General features: G+C 37.9%; 1 long non-coding RNA gene across 2 annotated transcripts; it reads left to right on the top strand.

Moving 5' to 3' along the window:
- The first annotated feature begins 15122 nt into the window (after positions 1-15122).
- Positions 15123-16559, top strand: LOC147493235 (uncharacterized). 2 transcript variants are annotated; one of them, XR_015199543.1, is made up of 4 exons: positions 15123-15266; positions 15825-15913; positions 15990-16064; positions 16287-16559. It is a non-coding gene; the product is annotated as an uncharacterized LOC147493235 (long non-coding RNA). The 2 variants fall into 2 exon arrangements; XR_015199542.1 differs by lacking the exon at positions 15123-15266 and having other exon boundaries at positions 15338-15913.
- The last annotated feature ends 2205 nt before the right edge of the window (positions 16560-18764 follow it).

The following is an 18764-nucleotide window of genomic DNA, read 5'->3' on the forward strand; positions in this document are numbered from 1 at the left end:
CGTGAAATAATAATAAGTATGTAATAGAGATAGACGAAAAAGGGTGAGATAGTCGAAAGAAACAAAAGTGGGAAAAGTGAAGGGGGTTGGGGGGTAAATAAAAAATGTTGGTAATAAATGGGTGAGTGGATAAGTTAAAAGAATGAGATAACAATTGTGTGGGTGGGGAGTAAAAGAAAGAGATAAGAAGATAAAGAAGAATAAGGAGAGAAGTGAAGAACTAAGTCTTACCATGTGAGTGTGCTTTAATTTTTCACTTAATTCATTTGTGTAGTTGTCACTAGATGTTAAATAGGTAAAACTTTGCATGTCTAGCTTATGAGCTTTAAATAATCATATAAAACCCATAGCTTGAATACTTTAGTGAGTAAATTGAGTGACCAAATTAGTGATATGGTTATGAGAGATGCTAACTTGGCCTAAAAATGAACAAAATGAGTTGAAATAGAACTGACCCAGCTAGCAAACTACTGACCCGGAAGAAAACATATTGACCCGGCCTGAAAAATAGTGACCCAACAAGGAAACAGTCTGACCCAGTACGAAAATAGATAAAATTCGCCAGATCCACATATAAGTAGGCCTAAATCGCCCTGTATACCGTCGAAACCAGCTTGTATACCACTGAACCGATAGGGAAAAGCCAGAATTAGAAAGAAAAATGCCTGGACAAGCAGTAAAACATGTGAACCGGCTATAAAAACTCCTGAACATGCTAAAACGTCCTGAACCGGGTTAAAAACGCTTGGACAAGCTGGAAAACTGCTGAACCGGTTGTAAAAACGCCAGAACCAGCTGGAAAACGCCATAACCAGTGGTGAAAATGCCTGAACCGGCGAGTCGCCAGTGCCGATGGTATAGGATCAGCAGAACTTTGGGCTTGTAGATGTTGGGTTTTTGGAAATTGGTTTTGGGCTTGTGAACTTTGGGCTTTTAAATAATGAGTGTTTTGGATATTGTGTTTGGATATTGGAAATTAAACATTGGGCTTTTTGTAATTGAGCTTGGAGAAATAATATATTGGGCTTTGGAATGGGCTAATCAAAAGTGGGCTTGGCTTGAAATGAAATCCGACCAAACTAAGGAGACTAAGGGGTTGGGTCAAGACCTCATAGCCCATACTTTGAGGTCAGGACTCCTGTTATGTCTCGACCACACTAGCCTATATCTTGACCAAATTAATAAAATGAGTGTGACTTCAAGAGTGCGCCTGTCACTTGGTTCACTTCTCTGGGTCACTTCAAGAGTACGACTTCGGTCTAATAGCCTGGTAGAGACTTCTCCATCCAAACTAAAGACAGCTAAGGACAGAAGCTCCAATTACTGTACTGAACATTCATGGCATGTCCATATTCATTATAGCTTATGTACTTAATTGGCCGTGTGAATGCAGGACGACGCAGGTGCCACCAATTCAACGATGGGTGCCAGGAGATAACTTAATAATGGATCGTACAGTGACGAAATTAACAACTGAAGACGTCCAAATGAGATTCAACATACCGGATTACATTGGGATTCGAAAACTGCAGATGAGGGGAACGTCGTTAACAGATGTAGTGAGACCGGGTGAAGTTATTGTGAGCTACTATCAACTTCTCTTCGGTCTACGGTTTCCATTAAACGAGCTATTGGTCTACTTGCTATCCATGTAGGAGGTTTCGCCAGGTCAAATGTACGTAACATTTTACATGATCATCTCCCCGCTGGAGGCAATTCGCCAAGCGTAGAACTTGCATCTGAACTGGGAGTCCATCTACTACCTCTTAGTTCCGGAACATGTTCCTTCCAGAGGCCGTATTTGCCTTCGGGTGACATCGCAGGTGGGGTGGTGTTCGAAGTCCATTGGATTTCTTCGTAACCATAAAGGATGGGACACACCGTGTTACATACTCAGTAACTGGAGGCGGCCAAAATACGAAGAATTTATCATGTGTACATTTAAAGGTAAATTGACCCTCTAAATGAGTTTGAATTAATCATTCATGCTTGACAACTAACCGAATTTATCATTCCGGATCAGGTGTAGATGAGATTCGTGCTCCCGAAGGGGAATTGACTGAGGAAATGTGGAGTAATCTGAACGTACTATGTAGCCTACCTCCAATGGCGTATGACTTGTCATATCCAGACGAGGTGGTTTGGTGGATTCGTGATGTAATGCCAACGCTGGTAGGTACTGGTCATGTTGTTGGTGGGGTGCCGAGAGCGCCAGGAAGCGCAACCTTTAGCAGTGACCCTCCTCGTGGCGCTTGAGTACCAAATGTGGCAAGGGAGGCAACGCCAGAGATGCATGGAAGGCCTCACCGGAGACTGGCTACCCGTCACGTATCATATGTGCCACCGATTTACTCATGGGAGCACACCAAAAGTGTGAGTTCCTGGGTTGCATCCAGTGTCCATTTGAACTCGGAGAATAATGCTGGAACTCCGGGTGGAAATAACTTTACCACATGTAACTCATATATGTACGAGCATTGCAATTTTGCGGAACAACTTACTTTGCAACTCGGAAATAAAAATTGACTATAATTATGCTTGCTAGAAACAGTGCCTGGTCCATCGCGAAGGAGGAATCTTATAGTCAGTAGTTTAGAGGATGAGGAGGAACCAGATACCCCCAGAAATGATCGAGGAAATGGTGTGTAGTTGGGAGAAACACCACCCCATACTGTTCTGGCTTCTGGGTCAGCTGCAACTAGTTCCAATGATTCTGGGTTTCGTGTTAGGAGTGGTAGGCCTTCGAGAGTACCCTTAGATATAGTGGCTATCAGTAGTATGATACCGACCTATGCGGCAGATGGGTCGCGTGGATCTGATGGGCGTTCGGCGTCACATAGAGAGTGAACCCCTAATGTATCTGATACAGTTACGGAAGTACTTAATTCCGCGTCATCTGGATCTCGTGGCCACCGATCTGCCTATAGGCAATGTCCAAATCCTGATCATGCTCCCCGAGAGTCGTCGCTGGTGCCGCCATCGAAAGATATTATGGAAGCGATTGACGCATTACAATGGGATTTAGACAAGGTAAACAACAACACTTGAACTTGTAATTTTATTAGTAAAGAAGCAAATTAACACGTTAATATTTATATGGACTGTAGATACGGGTGTTAGCCACATGACGCTATGAGAGCCATCAGGAGGAGAATGCTCGCTTAGCCAGAGATATTGTCGCGCGAGATGCGGAGCTTGATGCGCTGAAGGAGGAGTTATCCCGATATCATAACAGTACTTGAACTGTTCCTATCATAGTTTAGATTTGGTGTTTATGTATGTTTGCATGAAGTAGCTTGTTTTAACTCGGCAAAGATAAAAACTCAGGCAATAAGTTGGATATGTTGAATGTGTAACCCTCCTTATAAAAGATTAGACGGTGGTCTACTGTTGCCGCGACTATATCAATGCAACTAAGTCACTTGATGAACAAGCGTAGTTACATTGCAAAGATTCTCCAGTAGATAATCTTTGTGGAGACCAAAGGACAACCAGAAGTGCCTTATTAGTTTGATTAATATGAGTGTAGCTTAGATTACACCACCAAGGGTAGACGCTTGATGTAACCTAAGCAATCGCACCCAGACCAAAAACGATACATTATCATTCTTGGGTTTACGTTGTCGAACAATGATACCAGGTGTAGGCCCCTTGCACCACAAGCTGAAACTGAAGTGCAAGATGGCCTTCGCCACCCGGGTTTAGTAAGTGTAAGAATAGAAACTGTTGCACGTTGGAGGAAATTGTCACTGGCGAGTAGAGACATCAAGGAATATGTTAGCAAATATGAACTATATTTCATCAAAAATATTCCCCCAAGTAGGCTTTGACACGTTAGAAAACTTATGGACTAAACATTTCGAATCGCATGGTGTGGCATGCATGAAGAAGAAAAATAAGTGAGTTGCATGAATGTCAATGATCGAATAAGACTTATTATGTAATGGGTATGTGAAAGTGGTGGCGTAATAATATAGTATAAGATTTATGTTGTCGTAAATTTGGAGAAAATACTTAACAAATAAAAGTGGGATACTTATCTAAATGTCTGGAGGTAAGATTTGATTAGATTTGGTTGTAGCTTTCTAGTGACACAATATTATAGAAGTTTGACGTTTTGAACCAACTCCATAAGTTGTGAGTTGAGCATTAGATCTTCCTTAGATGACAACATAAACTTTCCCCATCAGTCTTATAAAACTTCTGACGCTGCTGTTTTCGTTTTAATTTCGTAAGCATTGTCGCGCATCTCACTCTCGTGATTGTAATTGAACTTGATACTGGATTTTCTTTGGTATGATTCTGAACATCCAATTGGCCATACTGGAAGTTTGAACCAAATTGGCCTGGTATGATACTTTGGTATGTTCCCTACAAAGTAACGTAACGTAAATGGAAATGAAATTTATTGATAAAAAATGGAAGGAAAGTCCAATGTATGTGAACTTTATTGGTGGAACTAATGATAACTAATGTAAGTGACATATCTGTCTTATACAGCATAAGACCCAATCGCCTGGTTTGCAATCTTGCACGCAACTTCTTGTCATAACTGCGCTCCATAAAGTCCTGGTAAGTGATGAGATTCTACAGGGCTTCATCGTTGAGCTCCTCCACCATGGCTTCGTCACGAGCCAAGATGTCGACATTCATCTCTATAGAGGTATCTGGTTATAACCAGAGGAAGCGTCCATGAACAACAGACGCTCAAATCCTGAGGTTGCATTGACTAGATCTGAGATGTGAGATAATGGGTATGGATGCACTGGGCAAGCTTGTTTAGGTTGTGGAAGTCAATGCCACCCCTGAGCTTCTCAGTAGGACCATCCCCGATGTGTATTCTGGTAGCTATTGCGCTCCGCACAACGTTGCGGCAAGGGACATGGGAATTAGATCCCCGAGTCCCTAGTGGCTCCAGAGTGTGTTGAACAGCTTCAGACCATCCGTTTCCTCCGCTCTAAGAAAATGATCTACGACGGCTCGATTGCCCCACCTGTACAGTGGTGCCTGGAACTTTCTCCATGTTCTGTCGAGTCGCAACATGTCGACTAGCAACTTCTGCATCATTCATCGCAGTTTGTTCAGCCATGGTAACAAGGACAATCAAAAAATAAGGTTGAGGAGATCATGCTCCGACGGAAGACCGCGTCTTTGTGGGTTCGATGGTCCCCACAGACAGCGCCAAAGAATGTCGGGGCAAAAAGTTAACCCGACACTTCCGATGTGATGGTACTTCCGAAAGCTCGAAAGAGATGGGGATTGGGGTTTTTGAGGAAGAGAGATTGCACCAACGTTCTAGTTGCCTACGTACCCAATGAGGAATCCGAGATCAAGTCTCTTAAAACGTAGTTCTGGAGGCTGCAGAAGCCTCCGTATATATAGCAATATCCTGCCTTGGCGGGCCAAGAAAGTGATTCCCGAAGATTGCATTCCTTGATGAATCCTAGTATGATCCTACTTCTCAAATAGGATCATTCCCCAAGATTGCATTCTATCCTTGTGCAAGATCTTATCGGATTGCATTAGGATCTCTTGTTTTCGCGGAACGTATTACTGGATCCGAGTGATCAGGACGGATTGAGTCCATGAACTTGGACAGTCTGGATGGACCCTGGACCTGTTGTAAACTTTGATGGATTAAAGAATCGGATGATCCACAACGTTTTTAATAATTATCAGGTTGGTCCGCTGCTAGGCCCATACCTGGTCCATGGTCCGAGTACACTTTGAACTGGAAATATAATGTATGGTACACATAAAAACTATTAGATCTCAAAAATATTTTACAAGTTTATAGTTTGAGTTTTTTTTTTTGCTAGATGGAGAAAAAGGTCATAATTGATATTAATAAAAAATAATTTGCTGACGTCAGCCCGAAAATGTCCTTATAGCAAAATTATTAGTGATAGATGCTGATGTCAGCCCGGTTTTGTCTTAAAATTGTAATTATTGGTCAACCATGCCTAAAACCAAAATTATTGGTCAATTTATGTGTTTGGGCCTAAATTTGTGTAATCACTAATCAGTACGTGAGCAAAGAGGCAACACCCTCCAAAGTCCAGAGTCCAGAAGCGCTTAGGTGTAAATTTATTGTAAACTCATTGGGTCCAAGGCCCAAAGTTGTTGAATAACTGAAATGAATGCTTGAAATTTTATTAACTATGAAAAACTTTTCTTTGTTCTGAGTACATCATCTATTTATACTAAGCTAAAGCAATGAAACAGTTATAACAAACTTGCCTACGTGTACATAGTTAGTTACAAGTCTAACAGACTAACTAACTATTGACTAATAGTTGACTTCAAATCTTCAGGTTTTGTTCTCCTCCATTACCCTCCCTCAAGCTTGCTTAAGGGAGAATCTCTAAATGTAAGCTTGTGAATCAAGTCATGAAGTCTGTTGGTAGAAAGACCTTTGGTAAATACATCAGCAAGTTGATCAGCAGTGCAGACATATTTGATTGTGAGTAACTTGTTTGTAACCAGCTCTCGAACATAGTGATAATCAATTTCTAAGTGCTTGGTTCGCGCATGAAAAATAGGGTTATTGGAGAGGGATATATCACTTATATTATTACACCACAGGAGAGGAGGTTGTTGTAAAGGAACCTGTAAATCTTTTAGAAGAATGCAGATCAAATAAAGTTCTGCTGAAGTATATGCTAGACTTCTGTACTCTGATTCGGTGCAGGATCTTGCAACTGTGGTTTGCTTCTTTGCACACCAGGAGATCAAGTTGTTACCAAAGAATACGCAGAATCCTGTAGTAGATCTCCTATCTGAGGGACATCCACCCTAATCTTCATCTAAAAATGCAACAATATCTGATGATCCTCTTGTAAAATAAAGACCTTTAGTGAGTGTTCAAATATCGAAGAACCCTTTTAACAGCAGCCATATGAATAGATGTAGGAGAATGCATGAACTGACCAAGCTGATTAACTGAAAAAGAAATGTCAGGACGTGACCAAGTCAGATATTGTAAAGCACCAACTGCTGACCTATACTCTTGAGGATCAACTAATTTGTCACCACTATGAGGATCAAGCTTCATTGTGGTAGAACATGGTGTAGAACAAGGTTTTGCATCAAGCATCTTCAGTCTCTGTAAAAGATCATAAGTATACTTGGTTTGCGATAAAAATAAACCTGATGCATCTCTTTTAACTTCCATTCCCAAGAAAAGGTGAACTGGACCAAGATCTTCATAGCAAAAGTTAAACTCAATTGATGAATCAGAGAGTTATAGTAACTTGAAGAATTACCAGTTATCAATATATCATCAACATAGACTAATATAAATGTAGTGGATTGATCCACTATTTGAATGAAAAGAGATGGATCTGCCTTGGAGAGAGTAAAACCTAAAGAAAGCAGGTCCTTTACTAATTCTTCATACCAGGCTCGAGGGGCCTGTTTCAAACCATAGAGTGATCTTTGAAGCTTACATACATAATGAGGCTTTTCTGGATCAATAAAACCTTGAGGTTGTTCCATATACTTCCTCTTTCAAATGGCCATGAAGAAAAGCATTTGAAACATCTAGTTGTTTTACATCCCAATTTCTTTGAACAACTAGTGACAAGATCATTCTAATAGTGGATGCTTTTGCAATAGGACTAAATGTATCAGTGAAATCAACTCCAAATTGTTGATTAAAGCCCTTTGCAACAAGTCTAGCTTTGAATTTGTCAATAACACCATTAGCCTTTTGCTTTAGTCTAAACACCCACTTATTCTTAACAATATTTTGCTTGTCATCAGATGGAACTAGAATCCAGGTTTTGTTTTGAATCAAGGCATTATATTTAGCAGCCATGGCTGCTCTCCAGTTGGAGTCTTTTATAGCTTGAGAATAAGAAGTTGGAGTTGGAGGTATGTTTTATAATGAAGTAGAGAGAGCAATAGGTATAGGATGTTTAGTGGCAGTATAGGCTTTAGGTTTAGAAATTCCATTCTTTCATCTTGTCTACATGTGATGATTATTGTTGAGAATGTTGGCTGAAGTAGTATCAAATGAAGAATGAACATGAGGAGAAGTATTGACTGAAAAGTGTATGTCATAAGGTATACAAGTGTTAGTCTGTGAAATATTAGGAGAATGTTGATGTGATGATTTGTTGAAAATTGAAAAGGAATAAAATGAGGTAGAGGTGTTAGTTGGGAACAAATTTGACTTGTAGGGAAACTCAGACTCATTGAAGATGACATGTCTTAATATATAGACTTGATCAATTTTAGGATCTAGACATTTATAACCTTTGTGATTGAGACTGTATCCAATAAACACACAGTGTTTACTCCGCATGTCTAGCTTACTTTGAGAGTAAGGTCTTAACCAAGGAAAGCAACTGCAACCATAGACTTTTAAGAACAAGTAGTTTGGATATTGTTTAAACATCTTTTCCCATGGACAAATATTATGAAGAGTAGGAGAGGGCAATCTATTGATTAGAAAGGTTGCAGTTTGTACTACTTCTAACCAATATTGAATGGGAAGTTGTGATTGAGATAGAAGAGTTTTAGTCATCTCCAAAAGATGTCTATGCTTTCTCTCAACAATACCATTTTGTTCAGGAGTATAGACACAACTAAACTGATGACAAATCCCAGAAGATGAGAGAAAAGATTTAAATGTAGAGCTTGTAAACTCTCCTCCACAATCAGTTTTTATGCACTTTATGTGACAATCAAGAGTATTTTCAATGTAAGTTTTGAAGTGAGTAAATATAGTAAAGAAACCAGACTTCAAATTGATAGGAAAAATCCAGCAGTAGCTAGTAAAGTCATCAACAATGGTAACAAAGTACCGAAATTCATTTATTGAACAAATCGAAGATGGTCCCCACAAGTCAATATGTACAAGCTGAAGAGGTTTACAATATTTTGAAATTGCAGAAGAGAAAGGTAATCTATGGCTTTTAGCCAACTGACAATCATTACAAAACGCAGTAGAGTGAGTGTTGTGTTGGATAAGCAACTTATTTTGATGAAGCACTTGATGTAGAGTGGAAGAAGCAGGATGACCAAGTCTTTGATGCCAGAGTGAAAAGGAAGCTTTGTTACTGAAGAATGCAGATGGTGAAGGAGCAGTGTTGTGAAGAAAAGTGAATGGATAGAGACCCTTCTCACATTTCCCTTGAAAAAGGATCCTCTGGGTTGCATTGTCCTTAACAATGAAGCCAAAAGAATGAAATGTGAGTGAGTAGTTGTTCTCAGTGACAAATTTGTGGACAAATAAAAGATTGTGTGTCATTTGAGGTACATGTAATATATTTTTCATTTGAAAACAGGCAGATGAAGTAGTAGAGGATAAAAAAGAAGAACTAGTGTATAGAATATTCAGACCTTGACCATTACCCACAAGCACTTTGTCTTTGCCTTTATAAGAAGAATGAGATCCAATATTGCTTAGTTCAGGAGTAATGTGATGTGATGCCCCAGTGTCAGCATACCAACTTGGAGTAGATTGATTATGAGCATCAAAATTGGCCATTGCAGGCATGTAATGATTATGACTTGAAGGTGGAGAGCTTGAAGAAGCATATAGTGTAGTAGGTTGAGAGCTTGAAGAAGCATATAGTGATGTACGTTGATGGTACACTGGAAGCTGATAGCTTGATGAAGCATGGAATGCATTCAGCTGATAACTGGAAGTTGCAAAGTTTGCAGTAGGAAACTAACTGCTAGAAGATGCATGTGAAGAGCCATTGTAAGAATCATAGCCAAACATATTGGAATCAGAACCAACATTATCATGAGTCTGAAGACCAACGTAATATGAGCTGAACGAATTATGATCATATCCTCCATGATACTGATCATAGTCATTGTGATTTTGATTAGAAGTAATCATAGTTGGATCAATACTGAAGTTATTCTGATCAAAGATACCATTGTTAGGATCATAACTGTAGCTGGGCTCTTAAGAAGGAACAGAAGCACTTGTAGAATCATGAATATTAGCTAACATAGCTAATTTCGCAAGAGGAATTCTTCCAGCATAAGCATGACTCATTCTATAGTGACAGTCAATTGCTAAATGTCCTGTTTCCCACAGACTTGACAAATTGGCCTTTGTCCTTGGTTTTGAGGTGGTACATGCATAGAATTTTCTCTTAAATTAGAAGATCTTCCTGTCATAAAATTGCCTCTAGAATAACCATAGTTGCCTCTAGTATTATAGTTATTCATTCCTTGACTAGACTGACCCCTGTAGAAACCTCTATTGCCTTGAACATTTCCTCTAAAAGCACCTCTGTTGTGCTGAAAATTATTCTGATAACCTCCAGGAGATGACATATAATCTCTTGTAGTTGAGAAGGCATGTGAACTGATATCTGAGGCTTGTGTTGTGTGAGCTTCTTCAACTGACAATTCTTCACTTAGTAGCAATCCATATAGTTCATCAGAGTTAACTTCTTGTTGTCTAACTCAAATAGATGTTACAAATGGTTTGTATTCACTTGTTAAACCTCTGAGCATATGAAAAACCAAATCCTCCTCTGGTTCTGGTGATCCAGCAGCAGCTAGAGCATTAGCTATTTGCTTCAAATTTTGTAAATATGCAACAATGCTTAAACTTCCCTTTTTTTTACTTTGAAGCCTTGCCTTGAGTTGCATTACATGAGCAGTTGATATAATAGCAAAACTTTTTGCTAAGGTTCTCCATAATTCATATGCAGAAGAAATTCCAACAACATATGGCAATACTTCTATAGACATGGTTGCATTCAACCAAATAAGAAGAGTTTGGTCTCTTCTTTGCCAATCAAGATAAGCATGATTCACTTAAGTTGCTAAAATACCTCTGACATCACTCAAGAACTGATCAGGACATACTTATCTTCCACTAACCAGATCTAAAAGATTAAAATTACGCAGTATAGGTATGAACACAGATTTCCATAGCATATAGTTTTCCCTATCAAGTTTAATTGAAACGAGATTGCAAATGTTCTGAAAAAGAAAGATTTTGAAACGAGCTTACAACTGGATTTGAGAGTTGAGGAGTTGAATCAAAGGACGCCATTGTTGGAAAGCCATTGAGATGATTCTAATTCCGATTCTGATTCCGATTACTATTGTTCTGATTTTGATTCTAATTACTAGGAGAAGAATGATTCTGATTATTGCTTTGCTGATTGATGATGTTGTTGTTGTTTTGAGTTGAAGGTAATTGAATTTGATTGCTTCTTGCCATTGATGAAGATTTGAACAAAACTTCTTGAAGAATTCTTGATTACTCGTTGAGTTTTTGATGATTTACACAAAAAAAAAAAAATTAGATGAGCAGTGGAATGATTCGATGAAGAACTGATAAACAATGATGATTTTGTGTTTTGAGGATCGACCTAATTTCTCATTTGAGCATTTAGCTACGATACCATGTTGAAGAACTGAAATGAATGCTTGAAATTTTATTAACTATGAAAAACTTTTCTTTGTTCTGAGTACATCATCTATTTATACTAATTACCATAATAGGATATTTGCAACACGCACCTTTTTTGCTTTGCAACGCTTATTTACCGTTAGTAAATTGCCAACGCTAAATAAGCGTTGGCAATGTTGTAAAGCGTTGGTTTATTTGAGTGAATTTCCGGAATTAATTGCTAACGCTTAAAAAGTGTTGGAGAAGTGTTACAAATCCAAAAAACCAAAACAACTTCGAAATTTCAAAAATAGGGAAACAAAAAAGAAATCGTCGTCGGTATGTTAAAATAGAAAACCTCTCTTTCTCTCTCACGGCCCATTTGGGTTAGGTTAGGGTTTTCTTATCTTTGCTTTGGTGACCCTTCCCCTTTTTCGTCCTTCAACCCCTCCTCCTCTTTCGAAAAGCACAAAGTCGAATCTGAGGTTCATCGTGCGGTTGTTAATCGCGATCCCAAGTTCACAAACTTTGTCGAGGTTTCTTTCTATCGACTTATTACTTTCAATTTTTATTATTGTTTATTATTTATTAATTCATGTCATGGCCTTGCTAGTTTCGCACACACAAGGTTATCTACCGGAGATATGCGTTGGACTCTTCTTCTCCATGTGTGTTGACATTACTGATAATGAGCTGGCTTTATTTGTCGAGATTTTGGATCATTTCTTCAGCAACTACTTCTGTGAGCTAGATTTGGTCTTTAACTTCCATAAGGTACCTTTTCTTTCACTTACTCTTTTGTCTCATCATGGTTTATCATGGTTTATCACTTCCTCAGTTCCTCACATCCTTTAAATTTCACTATTGTTTTGCATTTAGCCAACTACATGTGATGATACCATTTTAAGTTCATCCATTTCATTATTTTGATAGATTCAGAGATCTATGGTGTAATTTCAGATTTCAAGAATGCACTTTGTTGAAACAAAGTGATAAATATCAAACCCTTGATTTTCTATATATTTTACCGACATATAGGTTATATAGTATGGTATTTTGATATCAAGGAAAATACAAAATAGTTTGTAAAGATTAGTGGACATATATATTAGAAAAATCAATATTGAACATCTGATATTCTCGTTATCTTTCAACATTCTTGTATATCAATATATATGTCTTCCTTGAAGTCATCATCTCTAATAATATCACCCCCTTCTTTTTTCAAAAACCAGTCATGCTTGCATTCGAAAATCTCTTGCGAAAACTGTGTTTGTAGATGGGGCGATAGGCTAAGGGTTTATGAGAGAACTTGTAGATAGGGTGAAATCTGAGGAGTGACTTTCAGCCCCTGTCAAGTTTCTTTCTGAGTCCCAAATGAATTTACTTGTTTACTCCCGCGACTCCAAACAGGTAACTCTAAGGTGGTCATTTGTTAAATCTGTAAAAGTAAATACCCCGTGATGAGTTACCCTGAATTTCTACTTTCTATTTCTGAAGTTGTACATTGTTGTTTTTGTTCTTCCAAGTTTCAACTCGTCATTAAATCACCCTACTATAGTATTGTGGGTGCTTGATTTAGTGGTGTTGACCTCATCACGCTTTTGTTTTTTCTGACTTCATGAATGCTTTGGTTCAAACTCTTGGTGTGATGGGACCAAAGCGTTTCTTAGTTCTTCTACCCCTTAACTTTGGAAGCTAAAGACCCATCTAAAGCCAATGTGTGGTTGTTTCCTATCTTGAAGCAATATCTTTGTTGGTGCTAGTTTAAGCTTCTTTGGGAAGTCCATCTTGGGCAAGGTTGGAGAGTTAAGACAAAAGTCTCGGATGGTATGAACCTTATCATTTTAGATTGATTCGTTTTTCTTTCTTTTATGTGGCCTAATCAGTATGCATCGTATGCTTGATGGCTTGAGCAAGAGGGACATATTTATTCTTCAAGGAGTGCAGATGCACTTATATACCCTCTATGGTCCTTGTTACCTGCCTTTTGTAATTATCCTTTTAGACACCGCTAGTAGTTTCAAGGATTTGAAGAAAGGATTGTGTGATCTTAACCGTGATGAGCGATGTGCGTGGCATAATCTGTTCGAGTCTACAAATTCTCATTCAACGTAACAAAAGTTTGTTGGAAGAAAAAATGATCTGCTCAATGATGACATAAGCATTCTTTGTACAAAGAGCTAAAGCAACTTATACCCCTCAAGTTGCAGCCGAGAATTTGAAATCTTTGAAGTTAGCGCTTTCGCGAATTTTTATCGGTATTATCCGGCGTCTTCATGAAATCAACAACCGATAGTGGTGGATGTGTGCGGTATTTGCATATGCTTGTTACCTGCTTCATTGAGATAGATGTATTTATTGCATGGATTTCCCTTGTTATTTTTCTTAGTTCAAAGTCTGCTCACAAGTTTCATTGTATCTTTAGTATTCACATGTTCATATAGGTATGTAGTAAAGTGTATTTCGTGATACCCCTCAATTGACCCACCTGGAAATGTTGATAAGAGCTGATCTTTGTGTGGGGCAGTCTCGTCACCTGCATATAGACAAAATCACATAGTTAACAATGAGGATTGAAATTTTGGACATTGTAAACTTTTATCCATTCATCATATTTTTTTGTAGTTACTAAAAAAAAGGATTTCCGATGATCCCCATGGCTGTGTTATCCTTAAGAACCATTATTTTGGCTTTGAGAAGTTTAGTAATTCTATTTGTACCGTTTGCAGTCCACAATCGGTCAATTTGCTTCAATATCAGATAAGGAAGTAGTCAGGGGACTTTTTGAGCGTACAATGGTTAAACTTCTGAAGGTGACTCAAGGAGCTGTTAAAGCAGAGCTGTCTGCAAACTCCACTTCCACGAAGATTGAGAACTCGGCAAATGGAAGTTCTCCGTTGCTAGCAAGGTGCGTGTGTGTGTGTGTTTCTTCATCTCTCTTTTACCGTACCTTTTTAAAATTTTATTTTACGTAAATAATCTGGCTGTTAGTGGAAAATGAGAATGACATGGAAATGGATAACCTAGATATGGTGATATGGGTACGGGGCTGTGGTGTGTCGAACACTTCATTCTAGTACATTAGTAGGAGGTGGCCATGGATGTATGCAAGGAAGTAGGCGGTGTCTTAAATTATGGATGTTGGGAAAACCTTGAGTATAAGCTGGTGGTGCCTAAGCTTAGTGAGCACATTATAGCTTTACACTTTATAGCTAGGACCACTAAATCCCGAGGTATTGTTTTACTTAGTTTAAGAGCTTGAGAATATTATATCCAGTTTATTAATTCTACATATAGATAAGTGGCCGGTGTTGATGATTACTCATCTTTATGTGTTGTTTTAGCATATGACGACTAATACTTTAAGTGACAAGTATTAAGCCTTGTTGGACAACACCAACTTAAGTAAAAATAGGAGTTGGACTTCATGTTGGGATTTTTTTGGGAACATCAATTCAAGAATATGGGGGAGGACACATCACTGACTTAGAGGAGACAGGGGGATGCTAGCACTACACCATAATAGGATATTTGCAACACGCACTTTTTTTTATTTGCAACGGTTATTTACCGTTAGTAAGTTTCCAACGCTAAATAAGCGTTGGCAATGTTGTAAAGCGTTAGTTTATTTAAGTGAATTTCCGGAATTAATTGCTAACGCTTAAAAAGTGTTGGAGAAGTGTTACAAATTAAAAACTTGAAAATTTATTGTAATACATTGTTATGGAGAAGGTTTCTTGTTCATTACTTGTACTAGGTTAGTACAGACTACAGCCTGCCTTTGCCGCAGTGATTGTTAGTGGACTTATATGTATTAGTGTTATATCTTGCAGCTTATTCACATGATAGGAAGTTCTTGGGCAGTATTTCACATGATCAAATGTTGAAGGTATATGATGCTCTCTCTCTCTCTCTGATAGTATGATACATATATTTATAACTAACGTTATATCGAAATTCAGTTTTGCACTCAATTGATGTAGTTGTTTAGTACAAATTTATGCATCTGTGTAGATAGATGCGTACTTGCGGTTACTACTAGAGATTTTTTTTTTTTACTTTCTATTATAAATATTAATTGCTATAGCTTTTGATCCACTACTCGTTGGATATACTTATTTCTGTAAGAGAAGTGGAAAATCAATCAGTTCAAAGAACAAAACTTGTTTGAATAGTTTAATCCTATGTTAGATGGACACGCCATATTTCAAAAATAATCCGTGTCGGATACGTATCCACGTGTCCGTATTTTTTTTTGGATAAATAGATTTTATTAGAATGGACTTTGCACTATTGCACTATTTTCTTTACTTTTTAACATCCTAGCTTGGTTGACACTTGCCAGTTGTGTTATGGTTTCGATTGTGTATGTCTTTGTTCGTTTGCGGTTTAAATTGTTTATGAAAGGCTGAAGTGCCGATTTTTTAATCACATGTCATGTCATTAGGTGAGAGTGCCCTCTACGGGGTCGATATAAACACTGGTGGAATCATAGATACATTTGCCAACTTTGTATGGGAACCTGCTGTTGTTAAGGTATTCAATGTTCTTTCCCATGTTGCTTTGTTCAGTTTCTTTTTACCTACATTGGTCGTGATTGCAAATGTCTTAGATAAATGCTATAAATGCGACAACAGAGGCAGCTTGCCTAATTCTAAGTGTGGACGAGACCGTGAAGAACCCAAAGGTAAGGTTTTCTCCAGCTAGTTGTATGGCGTTTGTAGTGTTATCTATCAAACATGTTAAACTCGGCCAAAAGTTCAGTGTCTTCCTATCCCAAGAGTTCAGTTGTTCAGCCTTCTGTTATTTCTTTTTTCATTCCACTGTGCCATCCTTGGTAGTCACAGTGTTTTTAATTTTTCTTTGCATTGTTATTTTCTAATGGCTATTCATTATATTGATAATCCAGTCGGAGAGTGCACAAGGAGATGCTACTGCTGGAGCGATGGGTTGAGGGCGTGGCGGGGCAGGTTTCTGTGGCCTTGGAAGGGGAATGCGAAGGCGTTGAGCTTTTTGGGTTTGAAGATGCCAAGGACTTCTTAGAGTGAAGGGAAGATTTTGAAAGCAAGGGTGGTTTGTTTTGTGGGAAGTTTGTTTTCTGTCCTTAATTTTGTTTGCTTCAGTTTGGAGTGAGTTTGTAGCTATATATATATTTGTCTAAACCATTCTTGTATTCATTGGATTCTTGTATTCACTGGTTATTGTAGGTTTAGCTGGTCTCGCTACAAAATATGAAATTTTTTTTTTCATCAGCAACCCATCAGCAACGGTTTATCACCATTACAAATTAATTTTAAAATATATTTTTTTAAAATTAACTAACAGCTTTGCAACACTTAAAAACCATTGGTAATATTTTTAACAACTTTGCAACGCTTAGAAAGCGTTTGTAAAATAAAAAACCGTTGCAAAAGTTTTAAATTTGTGTGCTATTAAGCGTTGGAAAGTTCTATTTGCAATGGTTAATAACCGTTGCAAATTTTTGTTTGCAACGCTTGTTAAGGGTTGCAAAAATTTTCAACACTTTACCCACGCCATATTTGCAACGCTTAAAAAGCGTTGTGAAAATTATTTACAACGGTTTTTTGCCGTTGCAAATAGCCTGTTATGGTGTAATAAGCTAAAGCAATGAAACAATTATAACAAACTTGCCTACGTGTACATAGTTAGTTACAAGTCTAACAGACTAACTAACTATTGAATGGTTGACTTCAAATCTTCAGGTTTTGTTCTCCTCCATTAAATTAAAAGTGTTGTAAACTTGCGATATATATCGATGTAATTGAAAATGTTAAACTGATATCCACATCTCTCATTTCGCAATATATCAGGCTATTTGAGTCATCACTGCAATCCTGAACTACAAATCTTCAATGCAAGCCACATACAAATCTTGAATTCTAGATTAGAGAAAGAAAAACAAACAGAAGAAGAGCTTCAAATGTCGAATACCTAAACTACCCCTCCAATCACTTCCCATTTTGCAAATGATGGCTTCAATGGCCATCTGTTTCTCTATAACTCCAAAATCTCACCATTCTTCTTACCACACTTTAAAAAAACCCTCATCTCCAATCCACTTACGAAACCGGCTAAAACAATCAACAAAGAAGTCAACTATTATAAGAGAAGGTATTTGTTATTGACAGACCCCATATTGTGTTGGGCAGACAAAAAAAAAACAATTATTACAAATGTGTCATTGGTCCCAAAAAGTTGAATTCGAAAACCCCAAGCTTAAACGACCTGGCTAGGTCGTTTATTGTGCAAACCCAACGATATGGCCACATCATTTGGATTAAGTCCCCAACGATGTGGCCATACCGTTTGGACTAAGTCTCAAACGGTGTGGCCACACCGGTCAAGAGGCTAAAAAACAGAACTCTATATTTTTTTAAAGTTCAAATCCCACACCGTTTGGACTAAGTCCCCAACGATATGACCACACCATTTGGGATTTGAACTTTGGAAAAATATAAAATTCTGTTTTTTGGCCTATTGACCGGTGTGGTCACACCATTTGGACTAAATTTGGTCTCAAACGGTGTGACCATATCGTTGGGTTTGCACAATAAACGACCTAGTCAAGTCGTTTAAGTTTGGGATTTTCAAATTCAATTTTTTGAGACCAATAATACACTTGTAATAATTGTTTATTTTTTGGATTTTTTGGGACCAATGACACACTTTTGATAATTGTTTTTTTGTTTGGGTCTGCCCAACACAATGTGGGTCCGTCAGTAATAGGAATTTAGGAGAAGCAGGTGTAGATATTGGAACAGCAATAAAACCAGGTAACCGAGTTGAAACAGATAGTTTACCTACGGATGTAAGGACACGTGCGATGGATGCTGTTGATTATTTTGGTTGGAGAGTTACTATTGGAGTATTGGTGATGTTTCTAGCATGGACCAAAATATCGCCGATATATCCGATATATCGGTATTTTGGTACACCGATATCGATATTTCCGACATATATCCACCGAATATAGAATCTTTTTTTTCTCGATATATATCGGAATTTTCGATATGAAACTTTATATCACCGATATAATCGATATTTCTGATATAATCGATATATATCGGTTGACTTTTTGACTATTTTAAAATATAAATCCGATATATATCCGATATTTCCAATATATATCCGATATTTCCGATATTATATTTCCAATATATCCAATATTTCCGATATTTTAAATAGTTTGGACTGGTTACCAAAAAAATAGATATATCCTAAATATCCGATATATCCAATATATATCGGTTTTTGGATACACCGATATATTCATCGATATCGATATTTTGGGCCTTGGTTTCTAGTAAATCTCAAAAAGCTTTACAAGCTCTTGCTTCTGGTACTGCTGGCTTTCTAGAGGTAGACT

Source organism: Coptis chinensis, chromosome 6, assembly GCF_015680905.1.
Source record: "Coptis chinensis isolate HL-2020 chromosome 6, ASM1568090v1, whole genome shotgun sequence".
Lineage (NCBI taxonomy): Eukaryota > Viridiplantae > Streptophyta > Magnoliopsida > Ranunculales > Ranunculaceae > Coptis > Coptis chinensis.